This window comes from Magnolia sinica, chromosome 15 (genome assembly GCF_029962835.1).
Source record: "Magnolia sinica isolate HGM2019 chromosome 15, MsV1, whole genome shotgun sequence".
NCBI lineage: Eukaryota > Viridiplantae > Streptophyta > Magnoliopsida > Magnoliales > Magnoliaceae > Magnolia > Magnolia sinica.
Genome location: NC_080587.1, coordinates 67416688 through 67434116, shown reverse-complemented (window position 1 = coordinate 67434116; position 17429 = coordinate 67416688). Strand labels below are relative to the sequence as shown.

The following is a 17429-nucleotide window of genomic DNA, read 5'->3' as shown; positions in this document are numbered from 1 at the left end:
TCATCAATGGGGATCTCAGAATTCCGAACTAATTGCAAGTTAATTTTCCACGATACTTGGAGGAAAGATCGGCCAGATCTTCCTTCATGTTAGGTCGGCATTTGTCTAGAGACCGGGACGTGGTAGTTCGAACTTCGATTATGGTCGGCAAATGGGCATCATAATGCTGACTGAGCTATAAGAAGTGAGTGAGTTCACCCTTATATAAGATGTGAACAAACATAAATCACTCATGCTTGCCTGTCAGCCTGCTTGGATGTATGCAATTTTGTGTAATCTTTCTTCAGTATGTAATTGAATAATAATGTTGATTTTCAGCTGCAAGGACCGATTTCTTGCTGCTTTGCCAGCACCTCATCGAGCAAGTGCTTACTTCAGTCGGCCTGTTTTCACAGCCACTGCATTCTACTTGTGTGCAAAAAGACACAAGGTAGCTAATCATTGAAATCCTTTCTTCTCTTTCCATTTCGACCTGCCTGATTTTTTAAAATGTTTCTTACGCTTCAGTGTTTACTTCTTTTGCAGCTTAAAGTAGACAAGATTAAGCTTATTGAGCTCTATGGCACATCAGAATCTGAATTTACTAGTGTAAGACATGCTCCTGTTAGCATTTTCTTTATTTCTACTTTGTAGCATTTTTTTTTATTGGACTTCCGAACCAGCTTTAAACCTTTGAAAGATGGTTTTTGCAGTCTTAGAAGACGTAGCAGAAAATCTGTAATTTTGAGAAACATGAAAGCATAATTCATCTTCTGTTTTTTCCCTTTCATCCTGTCCAGCATTTGGGTTGGTTTTTCTCTCTCGATCTTTCCAGAACATATTTGGATTTTTCTCTCAAGCTATAACAGATTTTCGATGCAGATCTGGGGTTTTCTCTCAAGCAATTAGCAGATTATCTACGACCACATCTAGTCATAAGGTAATTTCAGCTATTTCTTATTCATATTATCTGAAATTGCATTGATAGGACTCTTTGATAAAGATCTCCGTGTTGCTGTTTATTTTTGGACTCTGTTTTATTGATCCTTTTTTTTTTTTCTGAGTGTCATCCCCAAAAGATGTATAAGACGTAGGTTTGGTTTGTCAATATAATCAAGCAGAGTTTCTTTGTAAGGAAGCTATTTGTTTTCTTGAGAGCTGTTATCATGTATTGTGGATCATGGTTTGGTGATCTGGATCATTCCTCTTTTAAGCCCCCCAGACTAACATTGGTCATTTTCCCATCGAATGAGGGGGCTCAAGATTTCTAAACAAAAATAGATTTGTTGAAAATTTCAATTTGAAATAGTTGTAACCACAATTTGAAGACTATCTTAAACAATTGCAATTTTGTTAATTTCTACTCTATTGAACTAATTATTGCAATTCAATTTGATTGTGCATCCAAACACTGCCTAACTACAAAGCTATACCAATGTGCTGATCCTGGCATTGCACTCATGTTATTTTACCCTGTAATATCTTTAAGTTCGATGATTCTGCAGATGGAAGGAAATGCTAGGAAATGCACTGAACGCTGTTGAAGTGGGCCAGGTTAATTTGTCTTTCTTTTGGTTTATCATACCTTTCAACATTTCCTGAAAGTTAATCTGCCCTTTCATGCATTGTGCACATTTGTTAATCTATGTGCCTACACATGTCAATGTTGCATATAGTGGCATGTTTGTAAATACTATAAGGAACATGCATATTTGGTGCATTTGTCTTTAATATAATGTGTAAAGAGGTAGAGCTTACAATTGCAGATTACTTTTCTAATTTATAAGGCTGATTAGACATACTTCAAACCTTACACTACAACAAAAGCACGCTTAGCCAACGATGTGCGTGGTTAGTTTACCGGCGCTAATTGAAAAGGGGCGTCGGTCAGCGATCGGGTATAAATACGTACCAAAAGCCCTAACCCTCTTTTCTCCCCTCCCGATGCTCTCTCTCTCTCTCTCTCTCTCTCTCTCTCTCTCTCTCTCTCTCTCCCCCTTTAGATGCAGCGACAGCCATCGCCATCTCCACTCCTCTAGGGTTTCTCTCTCTCTCTCTCTCTCTCTCTCTCTTAGGGGTTTTTAATCTCTATCTCTCTTTTAACATGTCTAAGGATGAGCCCACACACAAGGAATGCTACCTACATGCCACCTACATGCCACCACATGTGCTAGTGTGGCCGACATGTACAACATCCAAGTTAGGTTATTCAATGGAAAATCCAAATCATTGGTTGTGTGGGAAGCAGTTGATGCATGTCTTGTTGTCATCTGATAGGGAAGAAGACAATTGTACTTGAAATATGCATTGGACAGAATGGTAACACTGCAAATATAAAAGCTACCAAGCATAGTATGTCATCAGGTTTAGAGATGAAGCTTGATGAGCTGCGGAAAGAGCTCTCTTCAAGTCCTGAAGGAATATTGCCACATACCATTCTTTCCACCCAACAGATCAGCATGTTAAGCGCCGAAAAACCAACTTCCATGCAGCAGCTAAGGACTAGCCTGGTTCTGACTGACTATCATAGGAGTAGTTTTTAAAGGGCTAATGGTGGGTGATCCACTCTTCTCGTTGCATACAAGTGGGGCAATCCAGAGTTCAAATCACTTCAGCCTTTTGACGCCACTCGTGCTAGGAGTAGACTATATAGAGGATTTGTTTTTATTTATTTTCAAGACCATTTATTGTAATAAATTTTGTTTAATATTCAGTTTTATTTGTTCTGCATCATTTTTATGTTTTAAATATTTAAGAAATATAGGTTTTGATGAATTATATATAATAAAAAATTATTGGCATGCTAGAGCCTAGGGAATCCATACAAAGGCTTTTACCGGTGCTTGTGTAGAAATGTTACGGCGCTATCTATACGAAAAAGTGTCACAAACCTCTTTTAGCAGCGCTCTGAGTGAGTTTTAGCAGCGCTTATTCACGTCGGGGAAAATGATAACTGCGGCGCTTAGAAAAGCGCTGCTAAAACTTAACTAGCGCCGCTATAACCTTTAGCGACATACCCATTTATCGGCGCTTCATTAGCGCTGCTAATAGAATCACCGGCGCTTTTAGGGACTTATAGCGGCGCTTATGAGCGCCGGTAAAGTCCCATTTGTTGTAGTCTTAAGCCTCATTTTTGGGCGTGTACCCTAAAATGATATGTAAAAATGGATGGAAAGTGTAGATAAAATCCATACATCACAGTAGCTCCTCAAATCTCATGTCTGTTCCTAGCTAAGAACTGGCTGGGGTAGTACCCGATCTACGTCCTGATAACAAAGGATGCAAGAATGACATGGCCCAACCAAGAGAGGTGGGCTCACTTTCAACTTTCAAGATGCACACAATACTTTTTTGAGTCCAAATCCTCCATGATGATGTGGCCCAATTACAATGTAAGTAAACAGGATTTCACTGTTTGTCACAAACGAAAGATCCAAATTCTATTTTTTTTAACTAGCGGTGGGAGGGATTGGAAGATATTTCTAAAACAAGGCAATTCATGTACCTCCAAAAAAAAATTCCACTCCTTTTTCCCTTTCTCTATATTGTAAAAGCTCCTAGCGGCATTTTTCTTAGATTTTTTGTTAAAGCAGACCCAAGGTATATTGGGCCGCCCCAAAATAAAATCCCTTGGTAAATACTTGCTTTTTAGACTTCTAACACCTTTTTGAAATATTATTGGACAAAAATGCCTATTGCCTTTCTTCCTTATTTCTTATAAAAAAAATTTAAAAAAATTACTACTCTGCGGCTAACTCTTCTTTTATCAGTACACTTTGGTAAACTTTCTTACTTTTCAGTGATCTTCTGTGCTTCCTGACTACTCTCCAATGAGGTTTTTCATTTTCCGACTATAGTCTATGGCATAAACTTTTTTTTTTTTCTTTTAACCTGTTATATTGAACAAGATCGCTCGACCAGTCGAGGGTTCGCTCGACTCAAAGTCCAGCGAGCTGTAGTTTTTTGGGTCCGAGGTGCTCGACCGGTCGAGGGTCCACTCGACCGGTCGAGTAGCCTGCTTGACCATCGAGGTTATGCAAATTCATTTTGCAGATTTCACATGGACTGCTGAATTTTGAGGCGATTTCACAAGGGTGCGAAAGGGAAGTTGTATAAACTATAAATAGGGGTCGTAGGGTTAATCTCGAGTATGGAAAAAGGTTTTCTAAAGAAAGGCTAAGAGTTTTCTATACGTTTAAAGTGAGTACATTGCTTGTAATCTCGTTTTTCTTCATAGTGCAAGTTCGCACCCATGATTTTTTACTCTTATTGGGCTTTTTCCACGTATATTATGTCTTGTGGTTTGTTTAGAATGCTTTAATTCTATTTCCAGATTATTTTCTTCTTATTTATCATTTGTAAGTGAGACCGGAGATTGGATCTCGGTTCACTAGCGTTGTTGGCGTGCTGCGCAACAACTGGTATCAGATCTATTGGTTTAGCTTAAGTGGGAGTGATGACGGAAGAAGGGAATACTAGAATTGAGAAGTTTGATGGTTTAAACTTTTCATTCTAGAAGATGCAGATGGAGGATTATCTATATTAGAAGGAACTCTATATTCCTCTATGAAGAAAAGAGAAGAAACCAGAGAAGATGATAGATGATGAATAGTTTTTATTAGATCGGAAGGCTTTAGGAACGATCCGACTCTCTTTGTCTAAGAGCGTCGCCTTCAATATATCCAAGATGAAGACCACAAAAGAATTAATAGAAGCCCTATCTACAATGTATGAAAAACCCTCAGCGTCCAACGAGGTTCATCTTATGAAACGGCTATTCAACATAAAGATATCAGATGGTGGGAGCATGGCTGAACATTTAAACGAGTTCAATACAGTTCGAGCCAGTTGAAATTCGTTTGCATTGTTTTTTAAGACAAGGTCAAGGTGTTATTGATCTTGTTCAGTTTGTCAGACAGTTGAGATGGTTTGGTGATTACCATGAGCAATTCTTTAAGGTCGACAAAACTGAAATTTGATGATGTGATGGGTTTAATTCTCAGCAAAGAATCTAGAAGAAAGACATCGGGAGTTTCAGGAGCTTTAGGGAATGCTCTAAACGTTGAAGGAATAAGAACATCGCTGAACAAAGGGAGCAATAAACACGAACGTTCTAAGTCAAGGAAAAAGTACAAGGGACCGAAAGACAAAGATGGGCGTTGACATTGCAGGAAGAAGGGACGCATGAAACGTGATTACAGGGCGCTTAAGAAATAAGAAGGAAGCTCTCAAGGTGGAAAGGATTCAGTAAATCTATCTGAGGAGAGTGACAAGGAGGCGTTGAGCTTGTCTCTTGATTTGAGGAATGAGTCTTGGGTCATAGACTTGGGTGCTTCATTTCATGCCACTTCATGTAAGGAAGTTCTGCGTGATTATGTGTCAAGTGACTTCGGGAGAGTCTACTTGGGTGATAATGAGCCGTGCAGTATAGTTGGAAAGGGAGATGTTCATATAAGTCAGAAAGATGGAACGGCTTTAAAATTAAAGGATGTCAAACATGTACCAAGTTTGAAACAGAATTTGATCTCAATGGGACAGTTGGCCGATACTAGATATGTGACAACATTCACCAGTGATTCCTGGAAAATCACAAAAAGTGCCTTGGTAATATCTGGAGGCAGGAAAGAAGATACTTTGTACGTGACTTCAGGATCGTATAGTTCACTCGCAGTCGCATCAACTGGAGTGAATGAGCAATTATGACATCAGAGGTTGGGACATATGAGTGAGAAGGGGATGAAAGTGCTATTGTCAAAAGAAAAGCTACCAAGGCTAAAGTCTATTGACTTGAAATTCTGCGAGGGCTGCGTGTATGACAAGCGGAAGAGGATAAGTTTCAAGAAAATAGGACGCGCTCCAAAGACGCATCTGTTGGAGCTTATACACACTGATGTGTGGGGACCGACACAGGTATCATCTCTTCGTGGTTCACGTTATTTTGTTTCCTTTATGATGATGCTAGTAGAAAAATGTGGGTTTATTTCTTAATGCACAAATCTGGTGTATTTGATGTATTTAAGAAGTGGAAAATAATGGTAGAAAATGAATGAGACAGCTAAAACAGTAAAATGTTTCAGATCAAATAATGGGGGAGAGTACTGTGATAAGAGGTTTGAGGAGTATTGTACAGCAAATGGAATCAAACATCACAAAACGATTCCAGGGACACCACAGCAGAATAGTGTGGTCGAGCGCATTAACAGAACCATCCTTGAGCGCGCTAGGAGCATGAGGTTACATGCAGGGTTGCCCAAGACGTTTTGAGCAGATGATGTAAATACTACCCCATATCTCATCAATAGAAGTCCCTCAACACCATTAGATGGTGGGCTACCAGAAGAAACGTGGACTGGGAAAGAAGTGACTCTTGTACATCTCAAAGTTTTTTGTTGCACTTCATATGTTCACATTGATGCAGGGCACAGAAACAAGCTGGATACGAAGTCCAAGAGGTGCATGTTTATAGGCTATGGGTAGCATGATTTTAGCTACCATTTTTGAGATATAGAAAACAGAAAAATCATCAAAAGCAAAGACGTAGTCTTCAATGAAAAAGTGATGCATAAGAATAGTATGCAGCAAAATAAGGCCGAGGATAAAGAATTCGTAGAGTTGGAAGAGTTACTGGACACAGGTGTTACAGTGCCACAGGATGATCATGCACAGGAACATTATAAAGCAGAACCGCAGACACCGGTTGTGAGGAAGTCTACTTGGGAGAGGGGACCCATAGTCCGATACTCACCCTCCTTACATTATCTACTGCTGACAGATAATGGTGAACCAGAGTGTCTTGAAGAGGCATTATAGTTAGATACACGGGTTAAGTGGAGCAGGCCATGAATGATGAGATGGACTCTCTTGAGTCTAATCGTACATGAGAGCTAGTCACTTTACCTAAGGGTAGGAAAGCTCTTCATAACAAGTGGGTTAACAGACTGAAGGAGGAGCACGATGATTCGAAATGGTACAAGGCTAGATTGATTGTGAAAAAGTTCCAACAAAAGGCAGGTATCGACTTCACTGAAATATTTTTATATGTGGTGAAAATGTCTATGATTTGTATGGTCTTGAGTATAGTGGCTACAGAGGACTTACATCTAGAGCAGCTAGATGTTAAGACAACCTTTCTTCATGGAGATCTTGAAGAAGAGATATATATGCATCAGCCGACAGGATACGTGGCACCAGAAAAGGAGAACAAGGTGTGTAGACTGAAGAATAGTCTATATGGCCTGAAGTAGGCCCCGAGGCAGTGGTACAAGAAGTTCGACAGTTTCATATCAGGAAACGGTTATAGGAGATGTTATGCAGACCACTGGTGCTATTTGAAGAAGTTTGATACGTCATACATTATCTTTCTTCTGTACGTTGATGATATGCTTGTGGCCGAATCAAGCATAAAGGACATCTCAGATCTCAAAAGACAACTATCTAGAGAATTTGCCATGAAGGATTTAGGAGCTGCAAAACAAATCCTAGGCATGAGGATAAAGCGTGATAGGAAAAATAAGAAACTAGTTTTGTCACATGCAGAGTACATAGCCAAGGTACTTGATAGATTCAGTATGGGAAGTGCTAAGCCGGTTAGCACTCCATTAGCCAATCACTTCAAGCTTTCTAAGGAGCAAGGTGCAAAGACGTAGGAGGAACAGGACTACCTGACTAAAGTCCTATACGCGTCAGCTATTAGGAGTCTCATGTATGTTATGGTGAGCACGATGCTAGATATTGCTCAAACAGTGGGAGTTGTTAGTGTTGATGGTCAAATATTGCATATCAGACCCAGTTATTGCCTGAATTTATGAACATGGTCCCGTTTAATTGCTCATCTTAATCGTGTTTATGATACAGGGTGTATTTATGAGCTTGGACTGAAACAAGGTGCTAAAAGCTGAGATTTAACCCTCAGAATTCACCAAAGCATGGAAAGGACCCCAGGAGACCAAGATCGACGAATTTACATGCCAGAGACCTAAGAAAATCGAGAAACTGAAGCTCAAGTGGCCCGAAATTGTTCCAAAATGCTAGATCACAGGGTTCCCACCATCCATTGGGCTCGAAACTTCATAAATGTCCTAAGAACCACAAATTAACCGTACACGATGAATTTCAGCCCTCAGATCCTTGTGGAAGAGGCCCAATAGCCATTTCAGCCCACAAATCGTTAAAGTGGGGCCCGCATGATATCTGGATATGCTTCAATGTTGGGTCCAACCCCTTAAATGGGGTGGCACAGTGAATAGACGGCATGGATTTTAAATAAGCATCATGATGGACCCCACATGGGGGTTCGTGTGCACAGTGCATAAGTGCACTGGCTATGCACCAAATAAGCTAGATCGGTCAACAGGCTGTTGACCGATCCCTTCTTCATCTCCCTCGTCAACGAAAAGCTCGAACAGAGCTTGCAGTGGATCATTGTGGGTCACCACCGGCTCTTAATAGCCTGATCTATACCGTCCATTGGAAGCCTACGAGACTGGTCATCGAAGCCTAGGTGTCAGGCTACGAGAAGACAGCAGAGTTGGGTTTTTAACGGTTTAACCAGAAGCTGAACGGTGTAATGACAGACTCTGGGATCCACACTGAATCTGAGTTAAACCACGCCATCCTCGACTGGTTTTTCTAGACGCATCTAATGAACGGCGTGGATTTCTCGAAAGAAAGATTGAGTGGGCCCCACCAAGCATCAGCGCAGCTTCCGTGCGTGAAGTTACGCATGTCCAAGATTTTCGAAAGTTCTGGGAGGTGGTGACCCACCTATGATGATTAGATTAATGATCTGAACCGTTCAGTAGACTCCAACGACTCAGCTAATGAAGACCTAGGAGAGTGAATTTGAAGAGAGCTGCATGATCAGTTTTTCATCGTCCAAACGCAGTTCGAACGACGGTCTAAAAAGCTAAGGAGGGCCACATAAAAACGGATGAAAAATGGTCATGTTCGACCGGTTTTCCGTATACAATCCAATGAACGGACCCGATCTCGCAAGAAACACCAAGAAATTGGCCCACCATCATACCAGCGCAAGACCGTTTCACAGCCTCCACACGCCGAGAAAACCGGCCGCTGTGGGCCATTATGCGATCAAATACAAGATCAGCTTGATTATCTAGACCGTCCAAAAGGTGGATAGGAGGGTTTTTACCCTTCTTATGCAATTGGAATTCGCGGAATGGATGACCATTCGTCTCGGTTTCAGTTCAAACGCAACTGTTTTGCGTTGTTGCTGCGTAAAACAGAGACTCGTGTCCGGCTCTGTTACAAAGGACGTGCGGAGCAAGGAAAAAGGGGGTAGTAGGAGGGCTGAACGTGGAGCACACAGGCAAGGAACGTGAGCGAGTAGCGGCTGGAATGTGAAGCTGGTTTTCTCTCTTTCCTTCTTGTTCTTTTCTTTCCCTTTTTATTTTTATTTTGTTGTTTTATTTAGCCCATTCATGTGTGGCTAAACCTCTTAGCTAGGGCTAAGAGGTGAAGCTTGTATTGAGATGGGAGACTTTATTTGTTGATTTAATTATTTAATTGTGAATTAAACTTGATTGTGGTTTAATTATTAAAGGAATATTTTCTCAGTCTTTAATGGTCTGTTGTGACTGAAATTACAATGGGTTTGCAATGGCTTTGAATATTTCTTTTTTCTCTTTTGATGTTTATGACGTCAGGAGGCCCTGTTGTTCACCATCGTCTCCTGGGCATGGTTGGATGATAGTACCCTTCCTAACTTTCATGCACTGTTGATTGGTTGGTAATTAGTTTAATCCTGTTGTTTGCTTTGTCGCCTGGGCATGGTTAGATGATGGAATCCATTCTAATTCATATACCTTTCATCTCTTGAAAACTAGATCAAGTAAGTTCAACTTAATCCCATAATCCTTGATGCAGGCATAAGATCTCCCTGATCTCTACAAGTGGATCCTCTGAATCCCTAGTTTCCCTTCCTTGAATTGTTTAAAGTTTTTAGATAATTATTCCACAATTATTTTTAAAATTCTATTTGATTTAGATTGCATCTTAGGCTAGTTCTATTTCTATCTAGTTTTAGGAACCGTACAAGTTTCAGTCCCTGTGGATTCGACCTCGGTCTTACCGAGTTTATTACTACATCACAACCCTATACTTGGGGAGTGAACAGTTAGCAGGTTCATGAACAACACTGGAAAGGAACAGTGGGAAGTTGTGACGTGGATCCTTAGATACCTGGTAGGCACTAAGGATGTAAGGTTGTGTTATGGCGGATCGGAAATCAAGCTATAGGGCTACGTATATTCAGATTTTGCAGGAGATATCTACAACAGAAGAAGCACTACAGAGTATGTCTTTACTCTAGGTAGTGCTGCAGTCAGTTGGGTCTCTTAGTTACAGAAGATAGTATCTATCAGTATAACGGAAGCAGGATATGTTGCAGGTGCAAAATATGTTGCAAGTACAGAAGCCAGCTAAATTCTAAATTTGTGGTTTTTTTTGGTAATAGTAAAAATTATTAAAAATAATACAAGTAATCTAATTTTATCAAAACTCTTGAAACTTTAAAAAAAAATTAGGATAGTAAGTTTTAATTATTTTGTTAATAGTTTGTTTTAACTTAAAATTATAATTTAACTCATAAAATTGTTAAATATTTTGACAAAATCATTCAAGGCTAATGGACTTTGGCATTAACTAGCATGTAGAGCTGGCTATGCTCCGACTCCATGGCTTAGTGGTAGACAAGCCTCTGTTTCAACACTGAGACCAAGGATCGAGTGCCCATGTGGTGTGAGTGGGTGTGTGGGTAAAAATAAAATGTAGAGCTTGTTGATAACTTTTCAATACCATTTTATACACACGAAATGGATGACGAATCATAAAATTATGATTGTCAGAAGTTCAATTGTGTACTAACCCCTTGAGTTGAATTCTCTAACCTGATTTCCTTTGATCCTGGCTGTCTATATGATTTCCTCTACCTCATCTTACATCATATCTAATTTGAGTCTAACTAAGATGAAGAGAAAAACTACATATAATCTTGATCCAAAAGCTTATGTGGGGCTGAGAAATTTTTTCCACGATGCCTCGTCCTTATTTTTATATGTAGCTTGGCATGGTTGAATTTTCGATCAACCAATTTATTTATTTATTTTTATTTTTTTTTGCTCACATTCAAACTTGAGATTGGTTGTAAGGTGAATCAAAATATCATTAGAATTTTAAAATCCCATGCCATATTTGCAGCAACGCAGCGGCTGGAGAACCCTTGCAAAGTGTTGCTTCTACCTTTTTAGAAGGAAGAGCACTAAGTCATAAACATGTTAGCTCCTTAACTCCAATGCTCACGCTGGACTCGTGCAATGCTCCAACACTATTAGAGTCATCCCTCCTACCACTAACACTAATAGGAACTTGCTAAAAATGAAAACGATTGCTGAGACACCACAAGAGAGTGTGAAGAGGAATTTACAATCACTTAAAAGTGCTTGAGTGTTTTACAAATGAGGTCTCCTCCTTATATATATAGACCTAAGAGAAATCTAAAAATTCTAATCTAAGGCCAAAATTGTACCAAATGATACTCATTCAACTACTAGAAAAGGTCTAGAAAAGTTTTAAAACTTTTATATAAATCTAGCTCAAGACATTTATAGAGATTTTCAGAACTTTCTAAGAATCTCTACAAAAGTTTATTACATTCTAGAATACTTTACAACTCATATACAAGTATATTAGTGTAAGAGGTGGCTAAAAATTAACTTTGTCATAACAAAACCTCTAAACCAATGACAACTAGCTAGGAAAATGGCTATTTTATACTTCTGAAGAAATGAATTAGCTGTGGACAACTTAAACAAGTGGACTTTTCTAATTAATTTTGCTCCAAGTCATCTTCATGATATGGCCCACCATTTTGAGGACTGAGATATTCCACCAAAGTGACACATTATTAGAATATAAAAGCGGTGTATCTCAACATTTCCCCACCTTTCTCTCTTCTTTTCTAAAAGAAAGAGCATTAACTAATTAAAGTGGTTGTGTCGTGTCTGCTTCCTTTTGGCAGCTTGCTTTGTTGTGATACACGAGGATGTGAGCAATATAATTATAAAACTTGGCAAGTCAACTCAAAACTTGGTCGAGTCAACTCGACTCGATGAGAAATCGAGCCATTTAACTTGCTGAGGAGCCTACTTAGTCAACTTAGCATGACTTGAACGGAGTCATTTGGGTTGAATCAAAGGACTATAAATTATTTTTTAAGTGCCAACCCGTGTTGCCAGTAGTGATGAGTAGGGCCAACCTAGGAAGCTTTTAATGGTGTGACGTAGGGATGACCATGATGAGGTTGATCACTGTCTTCATGATAACTACTCCAAATCTATGGAGATTCTCCGGACTCCTTACAAAGACTTCTCGAATCCACACGGAAAAAGTAAGAAAAATAAAAATAAATTCTATAAAATTCATAATTTGATAGATGAATGAAATAAACAAGTTCACAACCCTTTAAATAGGGATACTAAGAAATGGGAGAGGTTTCACAATCAAATTACAACTAAAACTCCTAGAATTCACAACTTACTATTTATAGACGGTCGTGATGTCTACTAGTGCGCGAGGTTGTCAGCCAAAAATAGTAAGTGTCCTATTTGGCTTCACCACGCTGTTCTCCTAATTATTGTAAGTACTTTTCTAGTTGGGTGCAACTCCTAAAGCCTAACGGATGAAGAGTTAAAATCAAACTAAAACTTACTATTTATAGAAAAAATGGTATTAAAATATGAAAACGACCGTCGATTTGATGGTATTTCACAAATTTGGCTTGCGCAACTCGACATAGCTGGCTAAAGTAGCTCGTTCTACCCAAAAATCATATATTTTACATCTGATAGCTCATTTCGGATTGTGAGATACGCCCAATTTAAAGTCTAACGATCCGGATCATTTCTATCGACGACCGGGCCTTTTTTGATCCATCTTGGCCATGAAACTATCCGCGACCCGCTCTACATCATGGTGGGTGTTCAATCACCACAATTTTCATGTGGAGTGGTCTACCCGAGATTTGGATTTACCTCATTTTTAGGTACATGTCTTAAGATGATTTAGAAAAATGGATGGACAATGTGTATAAAACACATGCATCATGATGGGGCTGGAAGCCTCAATAGGCAATCCACGTCCAAAATTGGGTTATTTTAGAAATAATATAATTGAGTAGATTTATAAAAGGAAATTGTACAAAAATTACCTAATTAATATGAAATTTATATTATGGTATCTTTTTCAAAAAGCTACCTCATAATGGATATAATTATTGTTCCACTACCTTCTATCATAGTTGTTGTACCAACAAATGTATCAGTGGCTTGGGTGAGCCTCGCCGTGATGTTTTTTTTTATAAAAATCCACTTGAATTATCGGATGCATCATCCCATGTTAGGCCAAGGGCCTAAAAAATCAGCTTTATCTATGATTTAGGTGGACCACGTGATTGGAAACAATGTAAAGGATAACGCTCATCCTCCAAACTGTTTCTATTAAGGTAGCGCACATGAATCACGAATAGGTATGATTTTTGGTCCACGGGCCTAAATATTTTTGTAGAAAGTAATGATTGAAGTGGATTTTAAATAATGATTATGGTGGGCCTTGTAAAAATCTAAAATTGGACTACTCTCTCCGAGTGGTTTGTAGTGGATCTCAATAAACATCATGGTGACCCATCAAAATTAATAGTCGTGCTTGTACAATTGATTTTTTATATATAAATATTCTCTCTCCAACTATATAGGAAAGCAGGGACTTTCACTTTTTCTAGGGACCATGATGTGTATGAGAAATCCACTCCGAGCATTAGACGTGTGATTCCAATTTAGACCCATAACCAAATAATTAATCAAAGTAACTTATGATCCAAGTGGCCCACACCAAAGAAAATAGCATGGAGAGAGACGACCACCCTTAATTTTTACATAGCCCACCATGATGATTATATGAACTCCACTCCAATCATTAGTTGCCACACCAAAATTTAAGCATTTTATCTAAAATTAGATCCATTCATGATTCAAGTGGGCCATACCAAGGAAAATAGCTTGGAGGGCAAATATTGCCCTACACTATTTCCAATAATGTGGTCCACTTGAATGATGAATAGGGGTAATTGTTGAGCCCTTGGCATAACATGAGGTGATACACTTAGTGGTCAAGATAGATTTTATATAAACATCATGGTGGGCCCACCCAGGCAGCTAATCCATTTGCTTGCATGCCCACCCAACCGGCCATTAAAGAAATATAAGCGTAAGGTAGCAAAACCATACTTATCGGATTAATGAATGATACACTTAGTGGTCAAGATGGATTTTATATAAACATCACGGTGGGCCCACCCAAGCAGCTAATCCATTTGCTTGCATGCCCACCCAACCGGCCATTAAAGAAATGTAACGTAAGCAAGCAAAGCGATAATTATAGGATTAATACGCCTTTGGCATAACATGAGGTGATACACCTAGTGGTCAAGATGGATTTTATATAAACATCATGGTGGGGCCTACCCAAGCAGCCAATCCATTTGCTTGCATATGCCCACCCAACAGGCCATTAAAGAAATGTAAGGTAAGGTAGCAAAACAATAATTATAGGTAGTTTTTTCTTAAATTTCCTTTATAAATGGAAGTAAAGAGAGAGTGGTTGTCTCCATGGCCCAGCGAAAAAGTGTCATGTGAATGTGTGTTAGAAGTGGCCCCACATGGAAAATAGCTAAAACCTCATTTTACCTTGAAAATTTTTTGTCGTATTGAGGAACCCCCCTTACCTAAGATGATCGATTGGATGAACAATCCCGGCCTATGATTTGCGGATGCTTTTTGAAATAAGATGGTAGGATGTTTTCATTTCTAACGTTCTAAATAAGTGTCTACCAACCTAATAGTTAGATAATTAAATCCGACTATTTTTTGGTGAATGCTACATCTAAACTACACAAAATTTAAATGGTTAGTTTCTTTTTCTATTGTTCCCTTTGGTGTAATTCACTTTGGCCATTGTTGGATTGGATTTTTGTTCCAATGGCCTAAAACACGTCTCACCCCATGGATGGAGTGGATGTCACACATGCAGCATGGTAGCCCTTGGATCACACGTATTAGAGTACTATTTTTTAGTAGTTTAACAAAAGATGCAAATTGGCTGCAACCCTTGAAAACGGGTAGACTTTAATCCTGACGTTGCCTAATGAAAAGCTCACGTGTTCTAAATGTGAGACACAAATAAAAATCTATATCAAATGACATATAACAAGTGCTTTTTCATTGGGCCGTGTGCTTTTGGCCCCCAAAGGTTAAGGGGGCTCTTTGGCAATCTGTCATACAGTTTGGACGCAAATTGCGAGGATTGGATACTTCTGTGCTCTGTCCTTAGCTAGGAATGGATAGGGGCTTTAAGGGGCTAGTGTGATGTATGGATTTTATCCACACCGTCAATCTATTTTTTTATATCATTTTAAGGTACAAGCCCAAAATTGAGGTAGTGCCAGGGCTCAAATGGACCACACCGTGGGAATTAAGGAGCCATTTGGCACCATGAATTTAGGGGGTTTTGAGTGGATTTCAAATCCCATTGTATGTTTGGCACCATAAAGTGACTGGGTGTTCAAATCCCCTCAAAGAGGGAGTTTGAAATCCAACGTGAAAGCTTGGGTTACATCTAAAATCTTTCCAAGAGTTGTATGTGTAACATGTCTGTCACAGGACTATTAATCTATTGGGCACATGGCCTAATGATGATATCCCAAAACAATTAGATTAGCAATTGCATCACTATAATTACTTTAATACGATTATGTGTGCTGCCCAAACATTGTCCATGTAAATCAATAGTTAAAAATCATTGGTTAGACACTCAAATGTGATTTTATGCTTGTGGCCCATCGGCCCATCAGAGAGTTAGAATATCATCATTTTCGGGCAAAGTATGTATTTCAACAGGCTTATTACAACTATTGTGTCAAACATTACATGCATACAATAGTTAAAAATATTTAATTTAATTTAATAATTAAATTCAAACCCCAATAAATATACTACGCATCGAGGGGTATTTTGAATCCAGAGTGGCAAACACAATTGATGGATTTCAAATATAGGGGGTTTCAAATTCAGGGCTGGGTTCTGAATCTAGGGGGTTCCAAATTAATACTCCCAAACAGGCCATAAGCATTCACCTTTGAAATTCTTTTAAGGACCACAAAAGCTTTGGATCAAGATGATATTTATGTTTTCCTTTCATCCATGTCTACGTGACCAACCATCACAATGGACCGTAGGAGGCTTTCAATGGTGGATGTCATTTTCATAGCTGGTTAGTGTTAATGTCTTAACCCATGGAGTAGCCTCATTTTTGGGCTTTACCCTAAAACGATATGTAAAAATGGATGGAGAGTGCAGATAAAATCCCTTAGGAACGCTGCCACATGATGATAAAAATACTTACCACTCAATAAAACTAAAAATCACATAAAAAAACCTAATCCAAACCGTCTAAACAGTTAAAATATCTTAAAGTGGGCTACAAACACAATATCAAAATGATTAGACAATTCTACCCTTCAATGAATCTAAAAAATTCAATAACCAGTTTCATACCGTTGAATAAATTTTTATCTTAATCTTACTTCTTATCTATACCAAAATTCCACTTATTTTCATCCATTCAGGATTTTGATCTAGATATAGACGGCTGAAATTGAACCAAATGACTGTGTGCGTATGTATGATTTACATAATCCGGCCGGCAGTGTATCAAAACTTCCATACAAGAAAAACGAACACAGAGATCTAAAAGCAGAGCATGAGATGCTTCGTTTTAAAAACCCAACATCTATCTTTCCTTTTCCCACTCTCCCACCTTTCGTTCTTCTTCTCCTCTCTACTACAACGAGCTTTCGCTATGGCAGCTTCTACCAGAACGACGAGAGAGGCTTCTACAACACCACCCCCCTTTATAGGTAAGGCGGGGAGATATACCGTTTTCATCACCCCTCCGTCGACGCCAAAACCCCCTCAAAATGCAGCGGAATCTCCGAAAACGCCACCGCCCGTACAACCTCCGCCTCAGCAGTTCGAGAAGCCAGCATCGGTAGCCCGATCTTCATCAGGAGGCAATGACTAGAGAAAGTTAGGAAGAGATGAGAGAGAGAGAGAGAGAGAGAGAGAGAGAGAGAGAGAGAGAGAGAGAGAGGAAGATTCCGGAACTTGGAAGATGAGAAAGAGAAATCGGGGCGTGGGTTGAAGTTTGGAAGACGATAGATCCTGTGTCCTTACAATCAAATCATCGGAAAAGTAAAGGAGGGAGATCAAAAGAAAGGGTTGAGATCGGGAGATCGAAAGAGAGGGAGAGGGAAAGGGAGAGGGAGAGGGAGACGGAGCCGGTGATGGATGCGAAATGAAACGTGGGATTTTGGCATAAGG

General features: G+C 39.3%; 1 long non-coding RNA gene across 1 annotated transcript; it reads left to right on the top strand.

Annotated features, from left to right (window-relative positions):
• The first annotated feature begins 241 nt into the window (after nucleotides 1-241).
• LOC131227100 (uncharacterized) lies at nucleotides 242-647 on the top strand. The gene is made up of 3 exons (XR_009162069.1): nucleotides 242-258; nucleotides 351-430; nucleotides 526-647. It is a non-coding gene; the product is annotated as an uncharacterized LOC131227100 (long non-coding RNA).
• Nucleotides 648-17429: the final 16782 nt, after the last annotated feature.